Source organism: Cervus elaphus, chromosome 1, assembly GCF_910594005.1.
Source record: "Cervus elaphus chromosome 1, mCerEla1.1, whole genome shotgun sequence".
Classification (NCBI taxonomy): domain Eukaryota; kingdom Metazoa; phylum Chordata; class Mammalia; order Artiodactyla; family Cervidae; genus Cervus; species Cervus elaphus.
This window is the reverse complement of record NC_057815.1, coordinates 63,042,591-63,057,788: the sequence shown is the minus strand read 5'-3', so window position 1 is coordinate 63,057,788 and position 15,198 is coordinate 63,042,591. Positions and strand designations below refer to the sequence as shown.

At 41.7% G+C, this 15,198-nt stretch overlaps 1 pseudogene; it reads left to right on the top strand.

The window, feature by feature from the left end:
- The first annotated feature begins 597 nt into the window (after positions 1-597).
- On the top strand, positions 598-14,714 carry LOC122699188 (annotated as a pseudogene).
- The last annotated feature ends 484 nt before the right edge of the window (positions 14,715-15,198 follow it).

Sequence of the window (15,198 nt, the reverse complement as noted above, 5' to 3'; positions counted from 1 at the left end):
AATCCTCTGTCTTCCCCTTCTCCTCCTTCCTTCAATCTTTCCTAGTATCAAGGTCTTTTCCAATGGGTCAGCTCTTTGCATCAGGTGTCCAAACTATTGGAGCTTCAGCTTCAGCATCAGTCCTTCCAATGAATATTCAGGGTTAATTTCCTTTAGGATTGACTCATTTGATCTCCTTGGTGTCCAGGGGACTCTTGGGAGTCTTCTCCAAAGCTACAATTCAAAAGGATCAGTTCTTCAGTGCTCAGCCTTCTTTATGGTCCAACTCTCACATCCATAGCTTTGACTATATGGACCTTTGTTGGCAAAGTAGTGTCTCTGCTTTTTAATATGCTGTCTAGGTTTCTCATAGCTTTTCTCCAAGAAGCAAGCATCTTCAAATGTCATGGCTGCAGTCATCATTGGTAATGATTATGGAACCCAAGAAAGAAAAACCTGTCTTTTTTAATTATTGAAAATTAAATTCTGACCATCATCCTAATGCTGCATCTGTCACTTTTGTTGGATTATAAGTGTTAGTGGTATCTGACTCTTTGAGACTTCATGGTCTGTAACCTGTCAGGCTCCTCTGTCCATGGACTGTCCCAGGCAAGAATACTTCTGGAGTGGTAGCCATTCCCTTCTCCAGGGGATCTTCTCCACTCAGGGGGTCAAACCTGGGTCTCCTGCTCTGAAGGCAGATTCTTTACCATCTGTGTCACCAGGAAAAACTAACTATGTATTGTCTATATTTACTATCCTACAGTCAGGGTCAGCATGTTATCATTGAAATAGCCTGCAAACTACCACACAATTGCACTCATCTCACACACTAGAAAAGTAATGCTCAAAATCCTCCAAGCCAGGCTTCAACAGTACATGAACCATGAACTTTCAGATGTTCAAGCCGGATTTACAAAAGGCAGAGGAACCAGAGATCAAATTGCCAACATCCGCTGGATTATCAAAAAAGGAAGAGTTCTAGAAAAACATCTACTTTTGTTTTATTTTTATGCCAAAGCCTTTGATTGTGTGGATCACAACAAACTGTGGAAAATTCTTAAAGAGATTGGAAAGCCAGACCACCTGACCTGACTCTTGAGAAATCTGTATGCAGGTCAAGAAGCAACAGTTAGAACTGGACATGGAACAACAGACTGGTTCCAGATTGGGAAAGGAGTATGTCAAGGCTGTATATTGTCACCTTGCTTATTTAACTTATATGCGGAGTACATCATGAGAAATGCTAGGCTGGGTGAAGCACAGGCTGCAAGCAATATTTCCGGGAGAAATAACAATAATCTCAGATATGCAGAGGATACCACCCTTATGGTAGAAAGCAAAGAGGAACTAAAGAGCCTCTTGATGAAAGTGAGAGAGGAGAGTGAGAAGGTTGGCTTAAAACTCAACATTCAGAGAAGTAAGGTCATGGCATCCAGTCCCATCACTTCATGGCAAATAGATGGGAAAACAATGGAAACAATGAGAGATTTTATTTTGGGGGGCTCCAAAATTACTGCAGATGGCAACTGCAGCCATTAAATTAAAAGACCCTTTTTCCTTGGAAGAAAACCTATGACCAACCTAGACAGCATATTGAAAAGCAGAGACATTACTTTACCAACAATAGACCATCTAGTCAAAGCTATGACTCTTCCTGTAGTATTGTATGGATATGAGAATTGGACTATAAAGAAAGTTGAGCATCAAATAACTGATCCTTTTGAACTGTGGCGTTGGAGAAGACTTTTTTTTTTTTTTTTAGATTAAAATATCTTTTTTTTTCCATTTATTTTTGTTAGTTGGAGGCTAATTACTTTACAATATTGTAGTGGGTTTTGTCATACATTGACATGAATCAGCCATGGAGTTACATGTATTCCCCATCATGATCCCCCCTCCCACCTCCCTCTCTACCTGATCCTTCTGGGTCTTCTCAGTCCACCAGGCACTTGTCTCATGCATCCAACCTGGGCTGGTGATCTGTTTCACCATGGATAATATACATGTTTCGATGAGAAGACTCTTGAGAGTCCCTTGGCCTGCAAGGAGATCCAGCTAGTCAATCCTGAAGGAAACCAGTCCTGAATATTCATTGGAAGGACTGATGCTGAAGCTGAAACTACAATACTTTGGCCACCTGATGTGGAGTCAACTCATTGGAAAAGACCCTGATGCTGAAAAAAGGTTGAAGGCAGGAGAAGAAGGGGATGATGGAGGATGAGATGGTTGGAGGGTATCATCGACGCAACGGACATGAGTTTGTGTAGGCTCTGGGAGTTGGTGATGGACAGGGAAGTCTGGCATGCCGCAGTCCATGGGGTCTCAAAGAGTTGGACACAACTGGGTGACTGAACTGAACTGAACCAGGATCCCACCCAGCCTGGCTGTAGTGTGGAAAGTCCCCTAAGATATTTTAGGTTCCATTTATTCCTTCTCTCAGAAAGAGCACAGTTCAAGGCCAAGGGCTTTAGGGAAAGTGCCCTGGAGAGCAAGTCAGGAGCTTTGAGTCCTAGCCTGGGCATTTCCATGACAAACTGCATCACACTGAGAAAGTCCTCATCTTTCCCTGAGCTTCAGATTTCTCTTTTGGACATGGACAAAGTGACAGCGCACAGTGCAGATAAAATCGTCGTTCTACCAACAGAGAATTTTTGCTGGTTAAATTCACAAGTTCCCTCAACACTTTAACCAGGAATGTTATTGAACCCTATTCTTCTCAACTAGCAAGACTTCCCGAGGTCTTCTCATTCAGCTAGGAAATTCTCCTAAGTAGACCCACTGGTACTAGTGTGTGTGTGCTGGTTGCGGAGTGGAGAAGAGAGCATGCTCTTCTTCCCTTCTCTGCTCACAACTCTAGGAAAGAATTTGACACTCTCCCCACTTAGCTGCCTCCAGTAACTCACTTCAGAGATTGAACCATTTACTTCAAGGAAGTCTTAGGGGGTAGAGAGCTGTGGTTAAGAGCATGGGCTATGGAGTCAGATGGTCTGAGTGGCTGAACTCAGCACCAGTTACTAGCTGTATGACCCAACTCTCTCACCTGTAAAATGGGGTTTTAACATCCTCATAAGATTGTTCTGACATTGAGAGAGTGAATATGTGCAAAGTTTGTGGCTTATATACGCTAAGTGCTCTAAAATCTTTTGCCATTTTTATTGAGCCAACCACTATTTTATTCTGCACTTTACACCAGCGCATTTGTAACAGTAATAAGAAGATAACTGGCATTTACTGAAAGCTTACTAATGTGCCAAACATTTCAGCAAGGATTTTGTGTAACTTACATCATTTAACTTATTTCCCTGTGTATACTAAGAGAGAAAGAAGAGTATACTAAAAATATACTAGAAAGAAGAGTATACTAAGTAGAAAAAGGGTGGTGGTTATGATTATTATCCTCATTTAAGTAGCTGGCTTTGTGAAGTCAAGGACTGTGACTCTCTGGGTCACTGATATGTCACCATGTTGCAATGCATGCAATTTGGGTTTAAAAATATTGACTATAGTCAATATTTTTGACAACAGTCAAAAATGATTATTCCAATATGAGAAGGTTATCTTCTGAAACAAGGATTTGAGTATTATTATGTGACACAGGATTAAAGAATTTTCATTTGCATAAGAACTTTGTAAATATTATGTTGTTTAACAAAAACAAGGGCTCAGTGGAAAAGTCATGAATGCCTCCCTGTAAGAAGTAGTACTTCACCGTGACTGTATGAAACAGGGTAAGCTGAGGATTGTCCTTGATGAATGAATTCTTAGACTCACATAGCTCTATGAAGGTCTGTGCTGCAACATTTTAGTCTCTTCTTCCCTATCATACACACAGTGATGTACACACATGACAGAAGGCTCTCTCCTCACTTCTTCATTGGGTGAATCAAATTACCAAGTGGATGCGCTGAGCTGAGGAAAAGAGGGAACCAGAGCAAAAAGAGAGTTCCAAGTGAAAAACCACAGTATTTTCTCCACATTCAGGGGTCCAGCTGGTGGGAACTTAGGGCTTTGTGAAGCCTGGCCTAAAATCAGGAGCCCCATGGGACATGCGCAAGAAAGAGACCAGTACCCACAAGGAGCAGGTTTTCTTAGTGTGACAAGGATCCCTTTGCTCCAAACCTCCAGAGCCCCTCTTATCAGGCTGTCCTATCAAAATGTCCTTACATCCAGTCTGAAACCGTTTTCCCCAGTCTGTGTCCCATTTCCTTGAAGCAGTTCCCTATGAGGAGACCCTCCCAGCATCCATAGACTGGTCCTCAGCTTCCTACTCTCAGTTCCTTGAGTACAGCTGCCTGGGGTTCCCCTGTGGGCTCCTGCTGTTGACTTTCATCCTCTCTCCTCCCCTTGAATGCTACTGAGATCAACCATTTGATGAGTATGGCTCCTTCAAGAAATATTTCACTTGTTAATGGCTTATCCCCCAAATCCCATTCTAAACATCTGAAATCACTATAAGTAAGAGAGAATGAGAGGAATGTGGGAGAACAAGGAGATGGGAAGTGAGTAGGAGAGTTGTGTGAGAAGGTGGACAGGATTAATGGATGATAAAGTCTACTATTTTTTGAGAACTTCTATATTCTAAAGTCTAATTAAATAAGCTGCGGCTTCAGAGTGTCATATTTTCTTCTAATCCCACATAAACTCTATAAAATGCATAAGATCATCATCCCTATTTTGAGATGAGGAGATCACAGCTAACCTGAGAGGAGTCAAGACATGTTGCCTAAAGTCAGACATGTAAGAGACAGCACTAGTTCTAGGACCCAAATCAGACTCTGAATCCACTGCTCACAAGCTCTTTGCTGCACTGCTGAGGAGCATAAGATGGATAGGTCTAGGAGAGCAGAGGAATGGGGCTCTGATGCAAGAGGAAGGCCTGGAGAAGTCTGGGACTATAACTCTGGGAGCAGGAGTTTCTTTGGGCTTGAACTTCAGCAAAATTTGACTCAGCAAACCTGAGGTCTCCACAGGGACTCTGGGAGCTGGGCTGCAAGATGTGTCTATCAGAGGTCACAGAGAGGGCAGGGCCAAGACTAGTTGCTGGCTATCAAAGCCCAGAAGGGCTACAGGTCTGTTGGGTCAGATAGGTGGTCAGGTCAGGTTGGCGGCTCTGGGTGGAGTCGCGAGTCTCAGGGCAGATAGACTGTGAGAACAGGAGTGAGCAGGGGAAAGGGGAGCGAGGTCCAGCACAGCAGCATTTTACTTTATACCACCACGTGAGACTCCCCAGCAAACTAGGGGGCTTGGTCCTCTGAACACAGTCTTGACATCTGTAAAATAAGGATAATAATTATAACTCTCTTATGGGGCTATTGAAGACACACTCTCAGGACCAATAACAGCAGTTCAGGCTAGAGCTATGGGCTCACTAGGGACCAGATGTCTCAAAGCAACAGGTAAGTTCTAGAAAATAACACCAACCACTCTTAAAGTTGTGTAGACTGTCTCAAAGCCCAATACATCACTGAACAAAGGCCTGAGATGCTCTGTAAGCAGAGCCTTCCCCTCCCAAAGTCAGGCCATCTTCCCAGGTACTGTGGTCAAAGTCCAGAGCTTAGCTTTCTGGCTGAAACTCCTGAAGGCATAAGTGCAGATGAAGGCAGCTGACAGCAACTTTGCTCTTGAAGAAAATCTTACTTCACATGGAGCATGTACAACCCTAGATCCTGAAACATAAGAGGTCCACTAAGAATCGGACCAGAAGTTGAACAGGAAACAGGATGATTAAGGAACTAGAGACCACAGGAAAGACACTTGAAGAAACAGAAGAGATTTAGTCTAGGGGAAAATTAAAAGAGGATGGGAGTTAACACTTACTGAAATATATCTACTTGTCAGGTACCATTCTAGGTATTTAAATAGTCTCCTTTAATATGGTAGTTCTGTGAAGTATATATCCTGAAATATGTTATTGTTGCTTAGTTGCTAAGTCATGTCTGACTCTTCATGACCCCATAATTCATGCTAATGATAAGTGATATTTCTTGAATTTTTCATATATGCTAAGATATAATTTAAGTTTGTTATATGAATTAACTTAGTTTATCCTCTACCAATATTCAGAAGTCCATTAATGATTCTCAGCTGATGAGGAAACCATGGCACAGAAAATGGAAGAAAATGTCTTGAATAAGCAGCCAATTTTTAATGTGAACCCAGGTGTTCTGGGCTCACCTATTGTCTATACGACATTGTCTTTTTTAAAGTGTGGGTGACTTGAAGATCAAAGAGATGAAATAATCTGTCCAAGTTCACAGAGCTAATAAGTAGTGAGGTTAAGATGCAGGCCCAGTTCTCTTGCTGCTAAAGACTCTGCTCTTTCTACAACAAAACATCAACATGTACATCTACTGTGGACCCAAGAAATAGAAGCAGGTTAAACTGCCCCTATTCCCTACCTTTTTTACCATAGAGATTGAAGATTAGGGTTCAAGCCATGGTTGCAGACCATACCGTCTGTACATGGGTGTATCTCTCTGTAGGAAAGTTTGAAAGAAAAAGAAAAAGAATTGGAAACAGGTTCAGGTTAAAAACAGGCTCTAGCTTGGACTATAGAGATTCTTGGATTGTAGTTTAAGTCCATACTGGCCCAAATGACCTCTTGACCCCTTGGCCAAGCAGCAAGTTTGGTTAAAGAAGAGAGTGTATTAAAGTCAATGAGCCTAACAGACAGGCATGTCTATTTATCTAGGTCTCTGTGACATCTTACTCAGTGCCAAGCACTGGGGACACTAAACCACCGAGGGGCAGTTAGTGGTGATGAGCTAAGAGCACAAAAAATGAGGAAGTCTGCAAGTTCCCTGAAACGCCCTTTGCAGAACTTTGACAATAAGTCCTCACAAATGTTACCAGGGCAGGACCCTGCTTTATATGTTAACTTCTCCAAGGTCAGTTTGGGCCTCATGCTGTCTTTATTTTCGGGGAATAAATAATGTACCAAAAGATCGTATAGGATTAAAGAAATGTAAGGTGAGCCTTGAGAGATGAATGGGTTTCTTGTAATGGAGAATACCCATTCTCCATCATTCTTCATGCCAAATACATAGAACTAGCTACCATGCAGCACTGTTGTTTAATCACTAAGTCATGTCCCACTCCTTGCAACCCCATGGACTGTAGCCTGCCAGGCTCCTCTGTCCATGGAATTTTCCAAGCAAGAGTACTAGATGGGCTGCCATTTCCTTCTTCAGGGGATCTTCCCAAGCTAGTGTTCAAACTCACATTTCTTGCATTGGAAGGCATTACCACTGAGCCACCAAGGAAGCCACAATACTGTGAGATAGAATAATTGAGCCTTTGAGAGGAACCCCTGGTCACAGAAAGAGACTTCATCACTCACCACAATAATCTCTCCTTTCCTCTTCTTTCCTACATCAGAGGTTTCATAAGTCTATTGGGGTCAGGAAAATTACATAAAGGTTTATAGAGTATCAGGGTCGTCAGTGAATACAAGCACATTCCTGATCAAATAAAGATGACAATGCTTTAGTCAAATGTTTCCTTGAAGAATTGGAGGCAGTTCAGTGATCCCAATGGTACCTACTCCTATGTAACCTTGGGCAAGGTTCTTAATGTCTTCATGTGTCTGAAATATAGGATGATGGTATGATTTATAGGATAAATCATGAGAATTAATTTATTGTATAAAGAGATAGGCACACAATACATGTTCACTAGGTATTATTCACTGTTATAATAACAAGTATTTATGTATAGCTATTACAGTCACACCTTACATCCAATGGATGATTGGAGGTATAGATATTTTAAGTCATTTCTTTTTTGTTATTTTCCTTTTTAAATAAAATTAATATATGTGTTAAGTGTACAACATCATGATTTGATATATATATTGTGTGTGTGTGTGTGTTTGTATATATATATATATATATATATATATATATATATATATATATATATATACCTGATGGTGGTGGTGATGGTTTAGTTGACTCTTGAGACCCCATGGACTATAGCCCACCCAGCTCCTCTGTCCATGGGATTTCCAGGCAAGAATACTGGAATAGGTTGTCATTTCTTACTTCAGCAGATCTTTCCAACCCTGGGATTGAAAGCATTCCTCCTGCATTGCAGGCAGATTCTTTTACCACTGAGCCACCAGGGAAACCCATACATATACATAGCAAAACGATTATAACAGCCAAGTTAATTAACTAATACTCTGCTTGCAGAATAGAAAATTAGAGAGTCATAATTTTCCCCTCCCACATATGTCTTTATTAAGTATGTAAACTATTGTAATATTGTATACATTATAATTAACTACTATTTCTGACTAGGACTCCTGGAAAGCAAGATACATGTCTTATTTATGATTCAAGCTGTGACATTAGTTTCCACCACATAGCAGCTGCTCTGAAAACATTTACTGGATGACTCTCCTGCCTACAAGCCCAGGCCCCTCTAATCCCCTCCAATCATCTCATCTCCAGTTAAATAGGCTCCAATTTCCCTTTAATTCATAATTCATTTTTGTCTAAACCTCCATTGCTGCCTTCCCATAGGCATTCATACTCGGGGCCACCCCCAGATCTGAGTCAATGCCCTGCTCCCTATCTTCTCAGTCTGCTTAGCCTTAGGGACAAGGGTCTCCTCCCGCCCTCAACACAGCCATGCTGAATCATGCTGAGTCATGCTGAAGCTTAGGGTGTGTGGCCAGATGTTCTCAGCCCTGCCTGTTGACCACTATCTGTGTCCCCAGCAGGAGGCTTACAGGACAGATGACAAAAAAGAAGAAGTACACTGCCTGACTGTAACTCCACCCCAGCCAGCATCAGGAGGAAAGATGGATACTGAGGCAGAATGTGACATATCCTGGAATATGTTCCCTTTGGATTTAAAATGTATTTCTGGTTGTCCCATAGATGCCATTGAATGATCAGTCATTGTTCATCAAATATTCATCTTGCAGGTAGTCTCCCACAGCCAGAAGCAGAAAAAGAGGAAAAAAGAAAGAAAACCTTATAAGTACATGCATATGGACTTTTAATTCACAAAATAAATCAAATGTGATCAGAGTAATTTAAAGCATGAAATCTTTGCTGGTGAAGTCCTAATTCTGTCTCTTGTACTGTATAACCCAGGACAGAGCCCTTATAAACCATTTCCTCCAGTATATAAAGATGTGTCAGGCAGGGCTGGATGACTAAATAATTTTTCCAGATCTCACTTTTTAAAATTTTCTTAAATTTTTCTTGTGGTTGCACCAGGATCTTCTTTGCTGCCTGGGGGTTTTCTCTAGTTGCAGTGAGTGGGGCTGCTCTTCATTGCGTGTGCGGGCTCCTCACTGCAGTGTCCTCTCTTGCTGGGGGAGCACCTGCTCTAGGTGCACGGGTTTCACTAGTAGCTGTGTGTGGGCTTCAGTAGTTGGGGTGCAGGCTCAGTAGCTGCGGAGCACAGGCTTAGTTACTTTGCAGCATGTGGAATCTTCCCAGCCCAGGGATCAAACCCATGCCCCCTGCATTGGAAGATGAATTCTGATCGACTGTACCGCCAGGGGAGTCCCAGGTCTCATGTTTTTAAGATTCCAAACACTGCACATCCTCTTTGCAGGGTTCTGTGGTTATGGACTGAATGAGATATGAGGATGAAAGAGAGGGGCATGAAACAGGAACAGGAAAACATTGTTCACCATTTTGGGGCACCCCCAAATCTGCTGACAAAGGGCCTTGTCACAAAGTGACAAGCTGGGCAGATCTGACTGGGGATGACACCAGGGAACGCTCGATTTAAGGAACCATCTCAGGCCCATCTTGGCACTATTGCTCTCGTGGGAAAATGTTTTACATTCTAGGCCTCTGATCAGGACCCTAGAGGTGACGCCACTGTTCATGTCACTTTGGCTAAAATTTGAATGTGTGAACATGCTCCAGAGATATTTTCTGATTTTCCTACCTACCCATCCACCATCTTCATTTTATTTTATTTACTTAATGTTGGCTGCCCTAGCCCTTCATTGCTGCATGTAGGCTTTCTCTAGTAGTGGCAAGCAAGGGCTACTGTCCAGTTGAGGTGCTTAGGCTTCTCACTGTGATTTCTCTTGCTGTGAAGCATGGACTCTAGGGTACATAGGCTTCAGCAGCTGCGGTGCATAGGCTCAGCAGTCGTGGCCCACGGGCTTAATTGCTCAGTGGCATGGAATCTTCCTGGATTTATCAGGGATGGAACCTGTATCCCTTACATTGGTAGGTGCTTTCTTAACCACAGGACCACCAGGGAAGTACCACTATCCTCATTTTAAAGCAAGAATTCTGAGGCAGTTAGTGTGATGAACAAAGGAATTGACAAAACTCAACATACTCTCCTTGTCCAGCTTTCACATGCTCCCACACAGATACTCACATTTAGAAATTGGCAAGTACAAGAGCATGTGCAGGCATGCACATGCATACACATACAAACACCACACAATTCCACATCCTGTTCGAAAATCCCCTTGGTATTACTTTAAATATTTATTCACAGGTCTGCCCCTTGCTACCACCTCCCTGGTGTAAGGCAATATAATCTCCACCTGGATGCTTACTGCAGACTCCTAACTGATCTTTCTTCTACCATTGTTCCTGACAGTGGCTTCCCAATATGGCAGCCAAAGCACAATGGTAAAAATGCAAATTGTGTATCGTAGTCTCTTTGCCTAAAGTTCCCTGATAGTTTCCTGCATCACTCATAAAAAGCCTAATTTCCTAAAATAACAATTGCTAATATTTATATTGGCACCTACGGACTTCCTTGGTGGCTCAGTGGTAAAGAATCTAACTTCAATGCAGGAGTCACAGGAGACTCAGGTTCAGTCCTGGGGTTGGGAAGATCCCCTGGAGGAGGGCACGGCAACCCACTCCAGTATTCTTGCCTGGAGAATCCCATGGACAGAGGAGTCTGGCGAGCTACAGTCCATAGGGTCGCAGAGTAGGATGAGACTGAAGTGACTTAGCACGCATGCATGCATGTTGGCACCTATACATATAAATGGGCTTCCCTGATGGCGCTAGTGGTGAAGAACACACCCGCCAATGCAGGAGACACATGTTTGGTCCCTGGGTTGGGAAGATCCCCTGGAGGAGGGCATGGCAACTCACTCCAGTATTCTTGTCTGGAGAATCTCATGGACAGAGGAGCTTGGCAAGCTATAGTCCAGGTTGCAAAGAGTGGGACACAACGGAAGCAACTTAGCATGCGTGAATGCATACATATGCAACCATGCATACCAAGACATCAGTGGAGTAATGCCAAAATAGTTAATGCCAACCAGCACTATTTAGACTTCAGCAAACAGGACCTTGATTGAATTAGTTTCAGAATGTGGCCCATTTGTTTGTAGGTTGAAGCTGACTCTTGAAGACTTATTCTGGTCAAAATAAAAGGCACACAAACTTAAAAATAAAAATAAATGTACTTATTTATTAATTTACATTGGGATTTATAACTTGAATTTTCACGTCTTTGTAAGTAATACGTGCTTTCCTTATATCAATCAAGTAAAAGTAGAGGAAGCAAACAGTTGCAAGGCAAATAGCTGGATTCAGTCATGCCAAGGAAGTATTTTGACAAGAAGTTCAGACATGACTTATTCATCCTCTTCATGGGAAAGATAGATATGGACTGAACATAAATGTTAGGTGAGGTTCAACATCTCTAGATTCAAAGCGACAGAGCAACCTTCTTTTTCCTATACTTCCCTTGCTGGTCAATTCTCTAATGAGTAACACACTTTTACACATCAGAACATTCCATAGATTTTAGTTAAGAGTTTCTGGCCTGGGAAGCATTCTTTTTTTTTTCAGGTGATTTTGCATCTGTCTTTTGTATTCAAATTAGTTTTCATAACTTTTTAAATTAAATTTGCTTTTAATTGCAATTAAAATTAGAGTGAAAATTTCCCCCTGGCTTTCAGGTCTTGCAGGCTATCTAGTCACTGTAGTCTTCATATTTTGAAGTACTCACATATTTATAAACATGCACAGACACATATATTTTACACAGGGCATACTAACCAGGCATTTCTGAACAGTTAACCATGCAAGACCCCCAAGCACAAACCCATAATCTCTTTCACTTATCTACTTGTATGGAAACTAAAGACAGTCCTTGAAAGCAGTAAGAGAAGCACCCTGGCTTTCATTGTCTTTTGCTAGTCCTCTCTTTGCCACTCTTCTCTTTGTGTACTCCTAAGCCCTTATCTATTCTCACAGTTTCTGACCCATCCAGCTATCACCAGCCCAAGACCCCAGAAAGAGAAAAACTCTGGATCTGCTTACCTTTGTTAATTGAAAACAAAATAAAATAAATGCCACCCCCCGCAAGTCCCAGAAAACAAGTGAACACATAGAAGGAGAAAGAGATGGAGGAGGAGAATGAGATAGAAGAGAAGGAGAAGAAGAAGGAGAGGGCGAGGGGTAGAGGAGGAAAATGAAGAAGGAGAAGAAAGGGAAGGGAAAAACAAACAAACAAGCAAACAGTTGCAGGAAACAATTGGTGACATTAATGCCTGAATGAGGCTGGGGTAGAGAGGACTACAGTAGCTTATTGGTCTAGGGACCTAAGAAGTTTTCCTTTTCTCTCAGAGACACCTCAGACTCAGTAAGACAGGGGTTGTGATAATCTGGTTTCAGAAAGAGCCCTTCTGGGGCTAGAATTAGCAAAGGTTGAAAGGGACTTGGGGCTTCCCATGTGGCATGAGAGGTAAAAGAACCCACCTTCAATGCAAGAGACTTAAGAGATACGCATTCTGTCCCTGGGTCGGGAAGATTCCCTCAGAGCAGGGCATGGCAACTCACTCAAGTATTCTTGCTTGGAGAATCCCATGGACAGAGGAACCTGGCAGGCTACAGTCCATAGGGTCTCATAGATCAGACATGACTAAAGTGACTTAGCAAGGCCCAGCAGAGTATGCAAAGGGACTTGGGAGAAGAGCGATCACTAATGGCCCTCACTAGACCATAGAATACAAAGGATCCTAGTTTCTCACAATCCCTCATAGTAGATGATCGTGCTAATGGGTGGGATATGACCATAGTCATCACTGCTTCCATCGAAGCCCTGCTAAGTTTCAAAACCTCAAATCTATCCTGTTTCAGATATGTGTAGATATCTTATTCAAGAGACAGATTCAGTCCAAGTATCTGAAATATTGAAGATAATATGACTAGAAAAAAAATTTAGTCATTAATCTTTTAGAATTCAAAGTCACCAGGTTAAAGACTTCCCAATCTTAGGACATAGAATTCTAAGCCCTATACCTAGAAGAATCCCATATGAATCAACTCTAGGTAGAAATTTAAATATTGATTTTATGTATGCTTCAGAGCTACTATCAATACATTTGAACAAAGCTGGAAAACTACTACTTGGCTAAAGCTTTGAGTAATATCCATGAGATATGGACCAGTGAGTTACGTTAGTGCCGTAGCGAGAAGGAAGATTAGCAGGTCCTGGCTCCAGTGAGGGCTTCCCTTGTGGCTCAGATGGTGAAGGATCTGCCTTCAATGCAGGAGACCAGGGGCGACTTCTGGGTTGGGAAGATCTCCTGAAGAGTGGGATCGGCTACCCACTCCATTATTCTTGCCTGGAGAATTACATGGACAGAGGAGCCTAGAAAGCTACAATTCATTGGCTCCAGTGATGGTCTCATTCCTTCTAACTATTCACAGTTGCTTAGCTCATCAAATACATTAGGTAATAATATTTAAATTGGACATAAAAACCCTGCAATTTCTCAAAAATTTAATCATAAACATAAATGAAGGCAATTTTGTATAAGGTCAAAAAACATTAATGGAACCAAGAAAGCAATCTTATAAAATGGGAAAATGAGAAGTTTATGATTTTTCTAAGTTGTCAGATTCCAGCTCTTTACCTTCAAAGTTCATTGTGTAGACAAGTGTGCAATAACTTGCTGGTTCTGGCTTTCCATTTCCTCTTCCTGGTGAAGTTTCCTGTTGCTTAAATAACATACACAGGCATCTCTGGCTATGCCTTGGTCACAGTGCTCCCAGAGGTCCACCAAGCCATCAATGCCTGTGCTGTCAGGCACCCACATAAAGACATCCCTCTAGGAATGGACCCAGCTGGGGTTCAGAGTCACCCTCAATCTTGAGGGAGCTGATGCAGAGGCCCTGTGTTTACCAAGCAGGAGTGTTGCCTGGCTAGTAGTTGTGCCTATTCTCTCCTTCATCGCAATTATTACTATAACAGAAGATATACATTGGTTTGCTGCCTGGCAGCCATTAGAATTTCCAGCTACTATTGGTACCCAATTTATTCTAGGCTAATGCAACACTTAACAGGAACTTTGAACCTATCCATTCAGATTATATGAAAGCAGACTAATTTATAGCCTCTCTAATCAAGAATACTAAGCAGCCCCTTTCCGGCAGTGACGACCTCCTCACGAGAACATGCCTCTCGCAAAGGATCTTCTTTATCTCTCTCCAGAAGAGGAGAAGAGGAAACACAAGAAGAAGCTCCTGGTGCAGAGCCCCGATTCCTATTTCATGGATGTAAAATGCCCAGGATGCTATAAAATCACCACCGTCTTTAGCCATGCACAAACAGTAGTTTTGTGTGTTGGCTGCTCTACTGTCTTCTGCCAGGAGGAAAAGCAAGGCTTACAGAAGGATGCTCTTTCAGACAGAAGCAGCACTAAAAGCACGCTGTATCAAGATGAACGGGAAACCATCCCAATAAACAAGTTTTGGATAAAAAAAAAAAAAGAATACTAAGCAGCGTTTTTTGTATCTTCAGTGGTTTATAAGCTGTGTTCATAATTTTCCTATTTTAAAATTGAAAATTAAAAAAAAAACACATTTGTGATGAAGAGTAACTTCTGCAGTATTTTTTTTTCTCAGCTAATACTATGAACAAATATAGTGGAATAAAATATTTTTATCTATTAAAATTTATAATTTAATTTATAATTTATATAATTATAAATTAATTAATTGATTTATATAGTTATAAATTAATTAATTTATATAATTATAAATTAAGTAATAAATATAATTTAATTTATAATTTAATTTAATTCTCCATACTAATAGCACCTAAAGATAATACATTATTTGACTTACAGGATTAGTGTATATGTCATAGTTAGCTGCTGCTGCTGCTGCTGCTAAGTCGCTTCAGCCCTGTCCGACTCTGTGAGACCCCATAGATGGCAGCCCACCAGGCTCCTCTGTCCCTGGGATTCTCCAG